At 40.5% G+C, this 17829-nt stretch overlaps 1 protein-coding gene across 9 annotated transcripts in view; it reads right to left on the reverse strand.

Annotated features, from left to right (window-relative positions):
- The window catches only part of LOC135548550 (transcriptional enhancer factor TEF-1-like), a 53420-nt gene extending 35591 nt beyond the window's left edge, over nt 1–17829 (reverse strand). For 7 of the 9 annotated variants that reach the window (XM_064978341.1, XM_064978334.1, XM_064978347.1 and 4 more), the window contains exons 1-3: nt 17645–17829; nt 17350–17432; nt 17097–17223 (exon numbers count right to left, since the gene is read on the reverse strand). The gene's annotated coding sequence lies outside the window, so the exon portion shown is untranslated. The remainder of the gene's footprint in view (nt 1–17096; nt 17224–17349; nt 17433–17644) is intronic. The other 2 variants (XM_064978302.1, XM_064978293.1) reach the window with 2 other exon arrangements.

A 17829-nucleotide genomic window follows, 5' to 3' on the forward strand; every position in this document is an offset into this window, starting at 1 on the left:
CAACCTGCTCTAAATTAGATCCCCATTAAAAACTCATTCAAACTGCTAGACTGTAAGCGAAGGAGGAGGAAATCACATTTAAATTCGAGGCAGAAAAGTACCTAAACTGAAAGTGTCCATCTCTCCTCAATCAAAACTATTGTCCTCAAAGTAACTCATGAAAGCAATGCAGGTTCTTATGTATTGCTGTAGACAATCATGCTGAGTTGAATTTTAACGGTGAAAATCACAACTGGGGAGTTCATTTGGTGGATGTTTTTGTAGCCCTTCACTCTAGCACCCCCCCCCCCCCCACCCCACTTCCCCATCTCCCTCCCTATCTTCCCCTCTCCCTCCCTATCCTCCTCTCCCCTTCCAGACGACCGCTTCCTCTCTAGGCAAGATCCTATTCAAGCTGCACAAGCTGTTGTGAAGTGGGACTAGCAGCATATGTTTCTTCTAGAATGTCGGTTCGTGAGGGGGAGAGGGGGGGGAGGATGGGAGCAAGCTGTTTGGGAGAAGAAAAGAACCTCCCAGAGAGTGGAGGGAGCGTTTACTGAATTCTGTTTTTGTGAACTGACTGCTGACTCTGCAGAACTTACTCACAGACTGATGAGGGAGGGGGAAAAACGTCCATTTCAACCACTAAATGGCTTGGGCTTTTTCTCCAGCCTTGCTCCCTCCACCCAGACTGAATAATAAACTACACCAGTAATCACAGGCAGCACGGTCATGATTGTAATACCTGACCTCAAGCAAGATTTTTTCTTTACTTCTTCAACAAGTCAAACCCAGTCAAGTCATAATAGTGGTATTTTTGAGAGGACCTTTGAAAAACATGCCTTTGCATTTGTCATTGCCAATGCCGTAAGGGATTCTGAAAAATGAGTCTTCTCTGTGATACAGCATTTATTTTTCTTAAATGGCTGTGAACACTCTTTCCAGGGGTTCACCATTCAGAAAGAGAGAGAAAAAAATATATATATAGAGAGAGAGAAAATAGAGAGAGAAAAGAGAGAGCGAGAGAGAGAAAAGAGAGAGCGAGAGCTAACGTGAGTGTCTGGACACGTCTGGTTTCCATGCTAGCTCATGATTTCCCTCCAAAAGAGGGAAACAACACTGATATTTGGAGGGGTGTTTAGTGAGTTCATGGCCATGTTCATTCCACAATGGTCTGATGTTTCCCCGCTCTTCTACAGGTGGTTTCCCCTGACGCGCCACACCAGGAAATGAATACTGTTACACTGAAGCGTGCAATGAATTATTGAATCCACCACCCCACCCTGTCCAAAAGAAAAAACTGAGCTCTCAACCACAACTAGCATTTACCGCTAGGGAAGGGCAGCAGAGAGCCTTGGCCTATCATATTGCTACATGAAAAGAATAGAGCAGAAAATATTTGAATCTGGGGTATAAAGATCGAGGGGAGTAGGGGTGGAGGGGTAATACATATCATTGAAATGGTATAATAGAACTTGGTAGGCTAATTCATTCATTTTAAGTGGTACTCTAAATTAATTTTGTTAATATAACCACTATAAATAAACCTTTCCTCTCTCCTCCATCCATTGCTGGGGATGGTGGCAAGCCGCATCTGCTGCAGGATTACTCTGAGGGGGGAAACAGCGGTACACACTCCATGCCATGTAATCACAAAGAGCTTCAAAGACTGAGGCAGCAAAGGGGCTCAAGAGTACCTCTCTTGGCCAGTAGAAGCATCCACGTCGTACAGCTGACAGATCTACAGTAAGTCAATGCTATTTAGAAATGCATTTACTTAGTGGCAGTTACATTGTGATATAATCAATGTCCGCATAATTCTATGACATACTGGTGTCATAGAATACACATTTTTCTTGTTATTGGTACGTTTATTGCCACCATTCGCCAAAGTCAATTCAATGGAATAATACATTGTCGAGGGCGTCAAGAAGTTTATTCCCCACCAAGACACCACAGCCAGAAGCACTCTACCGTATGTCCCCTGAATGAATGACTTTAACCTAACACTGTCATTAGCACGCTGTAGTCTATTAACCTGAACAAGTGTTAGAGAACATCAGATAAATCTATTGAGTTACAGCAGCTTAATCACTGGGCATGGCTGAAGTGACTCTGCAGTCATTTGGCTTAGTAATAAATCACCCTACATAATTGACCTCTGTCACTATTGCATAAGGAGCATCTCTCAGGAGAGCACCTCCACAACCAGATGAATTCTGGGTCCAAGCGGATGACCACCTCCTTGAGCATGCTGAGGAAATATGAGGTCAGGTTCACTCAATTAGCCAGAGTTTGATGGGTATGTCTTCATCTTTCAATTACTGATAACCCTTTGTTTCATTGATCTCACGACATTGACAAGTGAGTCGTTCTTGCCGTTTTGAACAGAGTGAGATCATCAGTGGAGCATAGCAGTAGACGTTCTTTGCTGAAAGTTTGCACTTTTTTAACGGATAAAACATGTTTTTAAACACAAGACAAATATCATAGAACACCTTGAATATTCTTCTAATGAACATCCTCTAAACTATGGTCACTCAGCTGTCTTAATGGAGAAACAAACGCAGGGGCATGTTTGCAAACAGAAAATAAAACACTTCTCTTTCTTGATAGGAGAGAATGAAGGATTTGCTGACTCCCAAGACCTTGACTTTTCATCCCTAAAACACTTACATGACAAACATAAATCATTGCTGTCCCCTATAGACTTGAGTAATACAAGGCAAGGGAAAGACATTTACCAATAGAACATGATGTAGATGAACTGAGCCAAATCCAAATGCAAACCATGCCAAGTGCATAGTAACCTAACAGAGTTACTGTGTTAAGAACTTTTTTACAGCAATCAAACAAGTGTGTCTCTAATATTTAGTCTATGTTACACAGCCTTCTGTATAAATACACTCATAGGAGAATGTGCCTGGGTGCTTTAGCCATAACAGGTATGCTATGCTGAGCTGGCTGTGTGTTTGGACCGGGAGAGAGACGAGTGTTGTGATTAGTGCAATATGTCTCCAGATGATGCTGAAGTGGTGATGTTAGTCCAGGCCCCAGTGGCAGATGGGAGACAGAGATTAGTCATGCAACAATATACTGTGGCTGGGCTGCTGTCGCTACACCTCGCTCTCAAAGCAGGGAAAGCATTTCAGACATACCCAGAACAAGGACACCATAGGCTACAGACAAGTCCCATTCCCACCCAGGGAGAGGCGCTTTCTCACGATCATACGTACATCACTCAAAACAAAATAGCCCACCAACAAACATGATAATTTCATCTGGTGTGCACTAACGTATCACTATAAGCAGGTGTTTGCTGCACACTTTTCAATACAATTATGGAGCTAGACTGGTAGAGCAACATTGCATTAGTTGCCCTACAGCAAGTCTACAAAGTAGAAAGATGCTTAATTAAAATGCATTTGGCTGTAATAATGGAACTGTATGGTAGATGGGAGCTTCTCAATCTGGCTCCATTCATATATTTCTGCGTAATAGTACAAAAATGGTGAAACAATACGAACACCTGCAACCTTCAGCAGGTAAAGAGCATTGTGGCTTTTGTGAGTCATTACAGTTAATTGAATGTCTGGAAATATTTCTGTGAAACTCTAATCAAATTCCCAACTCAACTAAGCCCAACTGTTTCAGTCATCAAGACTAATGGACAAGAACACAGACATCAACAAAACCCCACATGAAAAGTATGTGATGACTATAATGCGACCACTTTAAATTAATTTGATTAATTGAATTCCCAAAAATCAAATCAATGATGAAACAACAGCGTGTACCCAAAGTGTGTACTTTTCTCCACGCACATTTTCCTATAACCCTCTTCACATACAATGGATGATTTCTTGCATCGTGTCTTCTACTCTAACATAAAATTGGAAATGAGGATTTCCCTTCTCTAAGAGCCTAACACTGTGGATGGCAAATTCTATGCTTTTAAATCTCAGTGGCACGGTCATAAGCCAGGCCTATGTTTATATAATTTTGTACTGATGTGCCTATAATATCATAGTGGAGTTCAATAGCTTTCCCTCACTCACCAAAAGGTTGTGTTCATTGTATCTGTGTGTGTGTTCACAGGTTCTCCTGAGGCTCTACCCCTCTCTGAAAAGTCTCCCCAATCACTGCAGCCAGGATATGCCCCTACACGCCTCTTTCACAACTCACAGACATCTACACACACACACACACACACACACACACACACACACACACACACACACACACACACACACACACACACACACACACACACACACACACACACACACACACACACACACACACACACACCAACAGTTCAAGGATTGGGGATTTGGATCTGTAAAACAAAATGATGGTAGCTTAACAGGATACACCACGTGGCTGTTGTTTGATGGCAGGATTTCTGGTATCTGTTCTGGTTGGATGATAAGGCACTGATGTGTCTCATCCATTATTACACAAGAGAGATAAAGAAGGCGAGAGAGAGAGACAGGGAGAGAAAGAGAGTGAGAGAGAGAAAGAGAAGGAGGGAGAGACAGAATGATAGAAAAAATTAAGTTAGAAAGCAAGAGAGTGATAGAGCGAATCAGGGCAAAAATCAATTTATCAACATGCATAAACAAAGAAAATTACAACTTATACCTCAGAGAGTTCAGTGATATGGTTGAATGGCGGGAAACTGGTTACTGAAATTTTCCAGGATTTACCGCCCAAAACCACTCCCTTTTCCTGGGATAAATGAGTATGAGAAACTGGTAAATTATAATAAATTATTTATATGAACAGCACGGTTGTAACGAGTGCGCTGAGAGTCAGGAAGCAAGTTCAGGGAGTGAGTGATTTAATCAATAAACGAAACATAATACAAAACAAGAAACACGAACAACGCACAGACATGAAACAGAAACAATGATGCCTGGGGAAGGAACCAAAGGGAGTGACATATATATATATATATAGGGAAGGTAATCAGGGAGGTGATGGAGTCCAGGTGAGTCTGAAGACGCGCAGGTGCGAGTAACGATGGTGACAGGTGTGACCCATAACTAGCAGCGTGGTGACCTAGAGGCCGGAGAGGGAGCACACATGACAATGGTGTGAAGTGCAACTGTTAAATTAAATGCGATGCTTAAATCTGGCTTCTCTACGGCCTCTGCATGATGAATCAACGCTGAGTGTGGGGACAGACAGTCCATCTCAGTATGGAGCGCAGTTCACAATGCATGTAGACTTACCATCTCATCATGGTAACTTTTTTTTCTTGTGACAGGTAGGCCTACATTTGCTGCAGAATAGTCTATGCTACAGTAATATAAAGACCCAATTGGCGTCTAATTTACCCATCTCCATCTGGCTTTCGGGGGTCAGCTTGTTTTTTAATTGTAAAGATTATATATTTTTTAATTACAGCTGCAGAGTTTAAAAAAGGCCTATCACTCGAATATCAAAATGTGGAAAATGTCAAGTCTGAATACTTTCCAAAGACACTGTATGTATTGGATAACGGCATTTGGGCTTTTTTACGCTTGGGCTCATTAAATGTCTTTAATGTATGTCTCATCAGGCTCAGGTAGCATCAGGTTGGAATTTTCATGCTGATCAAAGTTCCAATCAAATCCAGACATGCTTTATAATGCTTTCGAATGACACTTCCGGTTTTGGCAGGAAATACCGGGTTTTGTAAACATGTGTAAAATACAGGGATGTAAAATTCAACCCTATTCTGTAATAAAACATGACACAAACTATATCATGATTGATATGTTAAGACCCTAGAGAAGTGAACTGTCTAATCTGGGTGCTTGCCAAAAACTTGCTTACTGGAACTCCAAAGGCGATAGCGCTATCCAAAGATGCAAAGACTCGGCTCACTGCACTAGTAATATAGGACGGACAATTCAAAAGATGTTGACAATCATAGAATTTCACTTTGGGCCAATTTTACGTGTCACGCTCTCTCAAGGTCATTGGAAAAGATGGAGGAAAGAGATTTCGCTAACAAAGGAAACCACTACGGAACAAAGTTTGAGATTGTCAAATGTACAATATTCAGGGGGGGGACATTCTTCCCATAATTGAATGTTTTCTGTGTCCTGCTTTTCCTTAGCAATGACAATACAACTACAACAAGATTACTTTTGGACAGATAATAAGCATCTACACTGAGTATACAAAACATTAGGAACACCTTCCTAATATTGAGTTGTCAGGGCGTGGACTCGAAAAGGTGTCGAAAGCGTTCCATAGTGATGCTGGCCCATGTTGACTCCAATGCTTCCCACAGTTGTGTCAAGTTGGTTGGATATCCTTCTGGTGGTGGACCACTCTTGATACACACGGGAAACTGTTGAGCGTGAAAAACCCAGCAGCACTGCAGTTCTTGACACAAACCGGTGTGCCTGGTACCTACTACCATTCCCCATTCAAGGGAACTTATTTTGTCTTGCCCCTTCACCCTCTGAATGGCACACATACACAATCCATGTCTCAAATGTCTCAAGGCTTAAAAGTCATTATTTAACCTGTCTCCTCCCCTTCATCTACCCTGAAGTGGATTTAACAAGTGACATCAATAAGGGATCATAGCTTTCACCTGATCAGTTTATGTCATGGAAAAAGCAGGTGATCCTAATATTCTATACAATATTCTATATTCTGATTCCATTGTCTTTGTAACCCTAGTAAACTCCATGGCTTGGTTTGACATTTTAATTTACGGTACAACTATGTTGAGTACATTCCAACCCATATGTTTTAAAACAAGCTTCTTGTGAATAAGGTTATTGCCAAGGATTATGAATAAGGTTATTGGATCAATTCAAAATCATTTCTACAAACTACAATCATAAAATGTCTACTCAATTAAGCTAACCTAAAAATAACCCCATAATCTCCACCGACCTTTCACATTTATATGGCACACATCTGTGTGAGAGTGTGCATATTTTGTTGTGTCTGCTCACTCTCTGCTGAGTGGGTCCGGGTTCTTGTATTCCTGCAGAAGACTCCGTGGCAGTAAGAATCATTATCACCTCATCACACAGGCTGTCATGGAACAGACCCATCTCCTTGTGTATTCCTGTTACTGGTGTTCATAGACTCCACATATCCCCAGGACACCATGTTACACCTTGTTTATCACAAAACCTCCAGTAGCCACCAGGCCCACAAGGAAGAACAGCCATTACTGATGCTGTTAGAAGGTACTTTTTAACTCTGCATTGTTGGGAATGGGCTCGAAAGTAAGCGTTTCAATGTAAAGTATGCTATACCTGTTGTATTCGGCGCATGTGACCATTCAAATTTGATTTGAAGGTAATAATGCTGTCGACAGTCAAATGTGATAAATAGAGAACTAAAAGATGTTAGGAATTAGTAAATACATCATTTTTGTGAAAAATCCTCCTGAAACATGGATTGAGAGAGTGCATCACAGAATTCATGCTCAAAACTATGTGCGCCCAGATTCCATCTCCATCCCTGTCCCCAGATGCCAGGTCTTCAACACCATGTGGCATCAATCAGATAGTCCTGAGATGTGAGAGGTACATGGGGACTGTGAGGTTTCCTATTGAGCTGGTCTCCTAGTGTCTGAGAATCTGAACACTAATTATCCCGGCCAAAGAGAGGTTGGAATGTCACCTGTAGAAACACTTGGGGCCTTAACAGATAATTGCATACTCCTATCACACCAAGGTCGGAACCATGGAAATGGTCTTATTAGCGAGATAAGGACAAAAGCGGGCAACAAGTGAATGCATTGGCAAGGGTTGGGCCATAGTTGTGACATGGCATTATGGGAGATGACACTTATCGGCAGATTACATAAACCACTCTCGTTCACGCTAAAATGGAATCCAGCTCCTTAAATTAAAAGAACCCATTTCACCGATCATACAGACCTGGGTAATGAAATAGCAGATGAGAGGTCTCAAATGTAATTTTCCATGTGGAGTCCTTTTGTGCTGTTATCTCAGAGGGTGCAATAATGATCCTGTGAATGGCTTTTGCGCACCCCATAATGACCCATAGTAGTTAAGCCTGCACTGTGGAGAACTATAATTACCATGTGATTACAAAACTCAATGTTCGCTGTGAGTTTTAAAGGAGTACCATGGGCTTCGGCTAATTATTTCAGTAATGTTGAATGTATGCCAAAGCCCTCATGTTTGGAACAAAAAGTATCCAATTATGCATATTACCATGATGGGACATTACTGAGATTCCATTTACAGTTTGCTTCATCAAAACATGTTCATTATAACTGGAATGGCATGTATCAAGAATGACAAGCAGAAACCCTTTCTGTACGGTATGGACCTTGAGATATAAAGGTATAGAACATGAAATGATACAATTCAAACATTCATAAAGCTTTAGATTTCTTTTCATTTCTTAGATGCACACCTAGCAACATCGAAATATGACGTTTCTTCTGTTAGACATCTATTCTTTCTGAAACAGTCTTATTAAAAGCTTTACCCCATCTATGACTATGGACACAAGTTTTGACTGACGAACCCAGTGCACCAGTATTGTGCAAAAATGTCCAATTGGCGCAATTTCTGTTCTGCTGTAGCCTCTTTAAGGAGGGGAAAATGACATGGTGTGCAGGGGAACACAAGAATGTCCAGCCGTACACAGGGACAAACCGATTGATCTACGTAGTATTGGATTTTCCTCCAGGTTTCATGAATAAATCTGCTGGGTATGGAGTGCTGATAAATGAATGAACACGGTTTTCAATACCAATCTCCCAATGCAGGGAGCAAAAGGTTCAGTAGAGTAGCTCGCTAATGCTCCCTCTGTTATTGGCAATGGCCAAGCGTTTATTTCATGCCTCTTTAAACCAGCAGGCTTGGGTGTAGTGAATCTGTCTGATAATATCCCACTCAAATGTGAGGCCTAGAGCCCGCCGCCCAGCGCCCGACCAACGGGCCGCCCGCTCGGGGATCAATCTCTACTCGGTAGAGAATGGGATTGATTTACAGGCACTGTCAAAGAAGCTCTCCCAGTCCCCACCTGCCTCACGACATATCAGAATCAAGTAGCACCTTCTAGACCTGGTCACATCAGATACAGTGGGAGTACAGGGGACCAATTTCCATCAGTCTTTTACTGTAGATGTCTATTCAGAAAATTAGCAAATGATCTGCTGAAAAATGTGCCCATTATACATTCTTCACGTCAGAAATGATGAACTACAAATCCATGACATAAAAACATGCCATCCAACCGCAACAATGTTGGAAATCAATGCATTCGACGCAATACACTTCTGTTCGTCAGAAATATGCAGGGCATTCCAACGTCTGCTCATGGTCGCGTCACACTAGTGAGGAGAGAAGGGGGAGCACATAAAGCGCAGGAAATTAAAGCTGTAAATAAACGTCCAGCAGATAAAGGATCCCCTGACAGTTATGAGAGCAGAGGAGTCTGGGGGTTTCAGGCTGGGCGCGGGCTCAGTCAGGACACTGTGGATTGGCATGAAAAAACAAATCAGCGATGAGCATGAAGACCACCATCTGCATCCAGCTCCTCCACACCACACTCACCATCACAGAGCCCTCCATCTCAGGAAGGACGTTTGTTTGGGCCTCCAACTGCCATAAACAAGCCCAAGGTGATACCGGTAGAAAGGTAAAATGGAATTTTCTAGAAACTATTGTTTGCTGTTCATTGTGTGGCGGATGCTGTCCAGTTTATTGGTACTTAAAGGAAGGCTTGGCCAGATGAGACACATCATCCCCCATGAAGTTCCAAGGTAATTTGATTGAGAAAATTCCTTGTTGACCTGGCTTGGTTAAGTACATATTGAGTCACTGTACGAAACAAATAGCATATAAATCTGCCAGTGTCAAACAAAAGCTCAAACCTCACTCAAGGTTTTCTCAAACTCTGATTTACTCAACTGAATTTTTCATCCAACTTCAGCACAAAGCTTTAATTCATTTCATTGAGCTATTTCAATTAAGCAAGCAGTGTACACAAACAAAAAACCATTGAACAGTTATTGAAAGAAACTAAGTTTTACATTGACAATGATCATTTCCCTATTTGAAGCCCAAAATGTAAGGAGGGGAACTCTATTGAAGTGCTTACCTTGTAATATAATTTATTTGTCAGGGCAAAACGATACCAAAACACACAACTTTGTCAGAACATTTTGAGACAACATTTTGAATAAATGCAAGGAATGTCTCAACATGCTGTAGTCCATAGCCACATCCAGCATCAACGCCAAAATGGACCAAAGCAATATGTACTGTATGGTCCTCAGACGGAGCAATTAAAACTGTTTATGAGGTGTAATCATATTAGGCCAATGTTTCCCAGCCAAACATGCTTACAGTAGTATTTACATACACAGATCTAAGCCGTAAAGAAACCTACGAATGCTGTGCTTCGGGCTAGAGTTCAAACTCATTCACTGGGCACAGAGTGCATACTAATGTTGGGAACTCACCCAAAGTCTATCTGTGCCTCGGCTGAATCCAGGGCAGCTTCAGGGCAGAGCGAGCCTGCCTGATCTCTGTCGGCCATGATAACAATACAGCAGCCATTAATGAAAGGCCCTGTAGGGATTTATTACAAGAGAGGACTGGGGAATACGGTGCCAGAGAGCCTGGACAGCCCACATTTGAATACAGACCACAAATTATAAACAGTTTCAGTAAATGAAGTGACTGAGGGCCTTTGTTCTACGGGCGTACATCTTCCTATTGCTAGTGGGCACTAAACCACTAGCATCGCCTGCACTGGGAAAGGAAGTTATTGAAGCCTGGATTTCCTGCTTTCAGCTGTGGCCAACAACTTGAAGGTTTATAGTGGTTTCAGGAACTGACTCATCTAATGATTCATGGATTAGATATTGCTTCTCATGTGTGTCTGGTAATGTGGTAGCTCGTTTAAATGACTTTTTCCCATCCACAAATGAAGAGTTTGGAGAGTGTGAAAGTAGGGAAGGTACTTATAACAATTTCCCAATAACATCCAAATCATTACAGTTTAATAAGACGCGATTAAGCCGACTTTCCTGAGAAACTGACTGAGGCTGACATATGGTAGGACTTAGGAGGCTATAATTGTAAAGTGCTGAAACAGTGGTTTCTTTACTGTATGACTTCTAAAGATGAGGAAAGCTCTTACATTTTATTTTTCTCTTTCCTTCTTATTTTCCCCAGATTTCCTGCAACAGTATGGCAGCATAATGCTCTACAACTTAGCTTTTTAAGGCTTCTTTGACTCTTTGACTTATCTAGAGAGAAAGTGCTTTGGACCTTTTGAAAATTAACATATGATGAGGTAAAGGTCAATATACCAAAAGACAAAGCGGGACAAACAAATTAATACAAAAGCTGTTTGCCATAATTATACATATGTAGAAAAAGTGAATTACACTTGCAAAGGCAGTTGACAAGGCCAAAGTGCACTCTAGCTGGCAGTCATTTTATGACTGCAGTCCTGAAGCAGATTTACTTAGATGACGTCAGTGGCTTTGAGCCAGCTTTTCCTTTTTGGTGGCACTCTACATCAGCCTCTCTGAGGCCTTACTGAAACTGTTGAGCAGCAGACCATACTGCAAAATTCTCTTTCTAGAACAGAGTTTACCTCAGGGTACAGATTGACTGGAACTCAGCAGTAAGGTAGTGTGTTTTAGCGAAGCATGCCATCCGATCACAGACACAATGATGTGACGATGAGTCCCTCCCCTGCTAAATGTCTGCATGTAATTACACAATTAACGACCCTGTGTCCAGATTAAATGACAGATCACATCTCTTTTACTCGCCCTACTCCTCTTGTTTTGTGTAGCTATAACAAAAGCAGCATCCTTTCATTTCATCAATTCTTCCCTTGATTAGATAAAGGAATGCTTTGTGCCATTCTGATTCCCACAAGGCATTTCTCAGACTGTTATCATACAGGAAATAGAAAATATTTGTTGGGTATGCGTAATTGTGCTTTTGATCAGTTTAGGCCTTTATTCCTAACAGCTGTTTCCATTTCTTAAAGAATGCAACAAATGTAAGAGGATTGAAAAATAATAGATTTTCTGAAGAAAATAAATGTCTTCCATGCCAAACTACACTACTAAGTAAATACATAAAATAACATTGTGAAGGAAAACTTGATATGTGGCACCAGCCCAAGCACAATCCCCCTGCACAAAACCAATGCACTCAAACATCCAACAGTTTCCATGGCATTATCTTTTCCTATGATAACTCAGATGGATTTTAATAGGAAATTATGACTTAGTAGTATATTAAAACGACAGGACGTGCCTGTTTGCTTTGGGCTGTAATCCCACTACAGTTTACATGTTCACAATGACCCATGACCACAGAGGGAAAAACCAGCTTGCTGATTGTAAATGATGTGGTAATGCCCATGTGTGGTTCATTCATACCTACTGTTGCCTTGTCTATGTGAAATTGTTTACAAAACTATGAACGTATTTGTTCGCTTAGTAAACCTTGAAGTGCAATTCAAGGCCAGGAATTTCAAGTCAAGAAGAAATCACGTATGTGCACAAATACACATACAGACACATGCGCTCACCTACAATAACTCACACACACACTGTCCTACAGATGGCGACTCAAATATGAAGCATATTAAATGCTATTGATAAGGTAAGGGAACAGATAGCTTATCGGAAGCATACAAGAGCCATATGGTGTCATAGTCAGCACAGCCTGTTTTTGACACAACAATGGCCTGGCCAGGACGTAGAATCACAAGTTGACGAATAGTCGTTGGCATGAAATCTCAGAGCAGTACAAGCTAGAGCAAATGTTGATATTTGCATTTTTTCATACAGGTGCAGAAAATGACCCAAGCAGATGTCAATGAGAAATGGCTTGTTTGCGCTCAGCAGCTCAACAGCCTCACACACATTCAGTCTTGACAACAGGAAAGACAATGGGTCTCTCTCTGCTCCCAGAAGAAATCCAATCCACTCAATGCCTCAGCAATGCACATATTCTCCCCACATTTCACAAGTGAAAGACTATATTCTTTTTTTCCCGGCCCTGAGACTTCCACATTCCTAGCCAAAACAGTACAGCGGTGGGATCTATAAAAAGGCATGTGTATTCAGAGAGAGGTGGTCTGCGTACAACTACTGAATGTTGAAGTTCAAAAACTCACATTTTTGAGCATGTTTTAAGCTAGAATCCTTAGTTGCTACATCCATTTTGTAAAGTATAAATTAACGATATACCGTGCATTCGGATAGTATTCAGACCCCTTGACTTTTTACACATCTTGTTATATTACAGCCTTATTCTAAAATTTATTAAATAGTCCCCCCCCCCTCATCAATCTACACACAATACCCCATAATGACATAGCAAAAACTGTTTTTTATAGTTTTTTGCTACTTTATTAAAACCAAAAAATGGACATATCAAATTTACATAAGTATTCAGACCATTTACTCAGTACTTATTGAAGCACCTTTGGCAGCGATTACAGGCTTGAGTCTTCTTGGGTATGACACTACAAGCTTGGCACACCTGTATTTGGGTAGTTTCTCCCATTCTTCTCTACAGATCCTCTCAAGCTCTGTCAGGTTGGATGGGGAGCATTGCTGCACAGCTATTTTCAGGTCTCTCCAGAGATGTTCGATCAGGTTCATGTCCAAGCTCTGTCTGGGCCACTCAAGGACATTCAAAGACTTGTCCCGAAGCCACTCCTGCATTGTCTTGGCTGTGTGCTTAGGCTTGTTGTCCTGTTGGAAGGTGAACCTTTGACCCAGTCTGAGGTCCTGAGCTCTCTGGAGCAGGTTTACATCAAGAATCTCTCTGTACTTATCTTTACCTCAACCCTGAACTAGTCTCCCAGTCCCATCCGCTGACAAACATCCCACAGCATGATGCTGCTACCACCATGCTTCACCGTAGGGATGGTACCAGGTTTCCTCCAGACGTGATGCTTGGCATACAGGCCAAAGAGTTCAATTGTGGTTACATTAGACCAGAGAATCTTGTTTCCCTTGGTCTGAAAGTCTTTAGGTGTCTTTTGGCAAACTCCAAGCGGGCTGTCATGTGCTTTTTACTGAGGAGTGGCTTCCGCCTAGTCACTCTACCATAAAGGCCTGATTGTTGGAGTACTTCAGAGATGGTTGTAAGGTTTTGGGGCAGCAGGTAGCCCAGTGGCTAGAGCATTAGGCCAGCAACCGAAAGGTTGATGGATCAAATCCCCGAGCTGACAAGGTAAAAATCTGTCGTTCTGCTCCTGAACAAGGCAGTTATTCCACTGCTCCCTGGTAGGCCGTCATTTTTTGTTCTTAACTGACTTGCCTAGTTAAATAAAGAGCCCTTCTCCCCCGATTGCTCAGTTCGGTCAGCTCTAGGAAGAGTTTTGGTTGTTCCAAACAGCTTCCATTTAAGAATACTGCAGAAATGTTTTGGTACCCTTGGTTTTTGCTCTGTCATGCACCGTGGGACCTTATATACACAGGTGTGTGCCTTTCCAAATCATGTTCAATCAATTGAATTTACCACAAGTGGACTCCAATCAAGTTGTAGAAACATCTCAAGGATGATCAATGGAAACAAGATGCACCTGAGCTCAATTTAGAGTCTCATAGCAAAGGGTCTGAATACTTATGTAAATAAACAAGCTTATATTTTGGGTTCCGGTGGGGTACGACAGTTGACCTAATCTCATGACACATTTCTAAGTTATATTCTTCAAGAATCAATGGTCCTACAGTGACTTTGGGAAGTATTCAGACCCCTTGACTTTTTCCTCATTTTGTTAGGATACAGCCTTATTCCAAATTTGGTTAAATATACTTATTTTCTCAGCAATCTACACACAATGCCCCAACATGACAAAGTGAAAACTTGTTATTGATTTTTTTGCAAATGTATTAATAATAAAAACAAAAATACATTATTTAACTCCAATGTTTGTAAACAATGTAAATGTAAACAAACACTGTATAGCCTCAAAAGGTTAAACTACATATTTCATATAATGGGTGGTCAGTCCTTGCAGCCATAGCTCTGTCTGTGAATTTGAGAGTGGTTACATTTCTCCAGCCTCATCCCTTAGCTTTTTTAGCAAAACAGGGACGGGGAAAACGCTGTATTATTGTTTAAATAACAGCTTTAAGCTTATATGTGTTTTTGTACGATGTAATGCATTGTGAAGCTCACTTCCACAACATTGAAACTGCACATGTAAAATTTAGTGCTAACAAATACCTGTCCAATGAGTCATTGGGGCTAAATGAATGTTATAACAAAAAACTATGCAAAGCTTATGTTTAGAAAAGGGGGAGGAAGGGCTTACTTAGTAGGCTACAGTCTATCTGTTTTAAATGCCAAGTTCAACATACCTTCAATACATATTGCCATAATGTACATTGACTTGTTATTTTTTTATCAATCTTATATGTTTCTGTGATGGGGTTTTAACATAAGTTTAGATGGTATTACTTTGGAATAAGAGAAATTCCAGATAATTATTATAATACTTAATGACAAATTTGGGGTTCAACTGATATCATCTGGTAAAATAGGAATTCATAAGTCCACTTTCAAAAGTAAAAACTCATGGAGTCAAGCAAAGACAATGTACTATTCTTGCACTTGAAAATGCCATGCGGGCTAGTGTCCAACAGGTCCACTTGTTGCATAAGCAGAAAACAAAGCATCTATTGCTGTTCTCGATTTCCCCCCTACAGCAAGCAGCTTTACTTCTCAACATCATGACATGTCAGGGGTTAAGTCTGATAGAAGTCAACCTAATTAATGTAGTAAATTCTAAATGCCTAGTTAGAGGAATCAACAAATAACACATTGTATCTTGCTGGCCCCCTACTTTCAAGAGAGACAAATTGAAATATAAGGCTATAATTAACTGCAAGAAAGGAGGTCTTTCCCCAATCACACAATAGGGGAACTTAAGAGAATTAAGAGGTGAATTCCACTCTATATCAGAGAACTTGCACAGCCAAAGAATATTGAATATTTACATTATTTGAGATAATTTAAACAACACTATAAGTTAATTACACAATAATTGCATAGCCTACTCTATAAAATATATTTGCTACATAACCTATTCATATTCATATGTTTTTAAACACTGTAATAGCATCACCGCAAACCACTACATCCACACAGCCTACAATAAAAGGCAGTGGAAAGTTTCCCGCAAAGTTACCCCCAACAAATTCATCCTTAAAATAGCAACAGTTGAGCATCTGTGGAATCTATAGGTAATGAATGTATATTACGAAATTCTAAAGCAATAAAAAACTATATGATCTTCCTTAACATTCCTTAATCTTGATCTATACTTTCCTGAGATTAACGTTATTGGCCTACATGCAATAGGCATCGGATCACATGGTCTCTTCGGATGCGATGAAACTTTATAACACATAGAAAGAAGTGGCCTTGGCTACATAATACGACACCCCATCCCTGTGATTTATTCAGATTTTAGCTGAGCAGGCAACAATGTATCCCGAAAAAAGGCGGATATGTAAAACAAGGATCGAACAGAGCAATGAAACAGACATAAACATAGCTCAGAGCCCACAATAGCCTACTTGTAATAATTTATTTTTGAAATAGTTCAAATCAATATTGAATTACCAATTGTTTAAAAACTAAACAGACAAAGAGAGTTGCAAATAAGGACTGGGTATCAATGGTCGTTTTTGTTGTTGTTGCAACGTTTCAATAGTGTCCGAAAGCAAGAAAAACCTAGCATTGAATCCAAACAGATAACAAATGATTCCATTCACTATCACTAGAACTACAAAATTATGTAATAACATTTTCAGATTATTTTGTAAATGCAAAAGATGTGTTTTATAAATTATATTCTCTAAAAGTATGTTGCCCAGCCCACTATCCTACACTGTGAGAGCACATGGGCAATATGTGTTTAAAATGTAGGCCATAATCTTCTACTGTCAAAGATGATCAAAAAATATCTTAAAAGACACATCAAATCAATTCGGCAACATTGATGGATCTTGCCTATGATCGGTTGAATCAATTCCGCATGTGGAAAATGGAATGCAAAGAATTTGATGGAATTTTTGTAGGCTAAACCTGATAAAAGAACAAAAATATACTTACAGTGACTTCAAGGTGCGATGGATAAAATACACGATCAAAGGTGTTGGAGCAACAAGTCTTTCAGCAGAATGTGTTTGCACTGCTCCGAAAATGTTCCACTGAAATCTCCAACTCCCGGCTGAGCCAACTAAGGAGAAGAAAACAGCAACATTTTGATCCGTCATCTTGTCCAAAATTGTCATTCATAAAATAATGTACGTCCAATCGTATCCGGAATCTTGTTAGGAGTTTGAGGTTCATGCACTGGACTTACTGTGATATAATAGGGCGTATGGTCGGGCTTCTTTACAAAAATGTGAAAAATGTCAAAGATATTCGTGTCAGTCGAATACAACCCTGAGTGGACAAAGTGAAAGCACCCTGTTGCAACAGCGACAAGAAACGGCAACCTACAATCTCACCGAGACACACTTTTATTGTAATGTAAAAATATGCCCACTCATTCTAATACCATACATTACTTCTTATTGCTAATGAAAGGCGCAACTTCATCATAACAGTGTTAGTCTGCAACCATTTTGCATATAATTAACTACATTGAAACTTACCTCAAACACCTCCGTTATTGTTATTTGAAATAAAATTCGTCCCCCTTTGTTTGTCTAATGTGGGATATTATAGTTTTTGTAAACTGTGTAAAGTTATTGTTGTGTTTCTGGGTCAGCCAGATATGTGTACGTGAATCGACAACGCACGGACAGAGATGCGAAGAATGCTCGGAATGAGAACAGGA

This window comes from Oncorhynchus masou, chromosome 1 (genome assembly GCF_036934945.1).
Source record: "Oncorhynchus masou masou isolate Uvic2021 chromosome 1, UVic_Omas_1.1, whole genome shotgun sequence".
Lineage (NCBI taxonomy): Eukaryota > Metazoa > Chordata > Actinopteri > Salmoniformes > Salmonidae > Oncorhynchus > Oncorhynchus masou.